We start from the raw sequence: 1,009 nt of genomic DNA on the forward strand, positions 1-1,009 counted from the left end.
AGTAGTAAAAGATTCCTCCAAAACATTTAAGAAACCGCAGTACACTTAGTCCCTTTTTTTCAAACCCAGCCAAGAATCAGTCACCACAATCATTGAACCCACTGTCATCAAGTCAATTGCGATTCGTAAAGACCCTATAGGGCAGAACAGAACCGCCCCATGCAATTTTCAAGACTGAATTTTTATGGAAGCAGACCGCCTCATCTTTCCCCTGCTGAGCGACTGACTGGTAGGCTCGAGCTATTTACCTTTTAGTTAGCAGTCGAATGCTTTATCCACTGCGCTACCAGAGCTTCTCCACAGCCACTGAAAATTGCCTAGACCGCGGCGTATCTGTAACTATAACTTACAAAGGAGCACAAGGCGGCCCCGCTATTGGACGCGCTTCCTACCCGGCAAGCATTACAGCTTAGAATTAGTAGGCGACCCTGAAAAAGGACCTTTTTAACCGACTTCTCGGCGGACCAGGGAGCTGGCCAGCTCAGCCGCCAAAGCCAAAGAGCGTTCGGCCCTGGCGCTTCAGAGCGTAGACCACATCCCACACCCATGGCCGTGACTGTCTTGCGCTTGGCGTGCTCGGTGTATGTAATCGCATCCCGTATCACATTCTCCAGAAAGCCCTTGAGAACACCGCGTCTCCACATAAATGAGGCTAGAGATACGTTTAACGCCACCACGGCACGCCAGGCGACGGATGGCTGGTTTCCTGAAGCCCTGGATGTTGTCCCGTAATGCCTTCCTATACCGTTTAATGCCCCCTTTTCTCAAGCTCTTAGCGCTCCGTCCACGACCAGACATGACTAAAATGGGACGGATTGAAACAAAAAGAAATTACGAGAACAGTAAATCACTTGTTTGACTTTATAAACAGTGATCGGACCAAATTGAAAACCAGCAAAACAAGGTCCGCTATTCCTTGGCTCTTTAAATTGGACGCCCTCTCTGGAGGAAAAGTGTACTACATTGTGTTCGTTGCTTTTAGATTTACAGTTATGTATCCAGATTTGAA

At 48.1% G+C, this 1,009-nt stretch overlaps 1 pseudogene; it reads right to left on the reverse strand.

The window, feature by feature from the left end:
* Nucleotides 1-481: 481 nt before the first annotated feature.
* On the reverse strand, nucleotides 482-798 carry LOC103209031 (annotated as a pseudogene).
* Nucleotides 799-1,009: the final 211 nt, after the last annotated feature.

The sequence above is a fragment of the Orycteropus afer genome, unplaced genomic scaffold (assembly GCF_000298275.1).
Source record: "Orycteropus afer afer isolate SDZICR_OR568_19922 unplaced genomic scaffold, OryAfe1.0 scaffold00474, whole genome shotgun sequence".
Classification (NCBI taxonomy): domain Eukaryota; kingdom Metazoa; phylum Chordata; class Mammalia; order Tubulidentata; family Orycteropodidae; genus Orycteropus; species Orycteropus afer.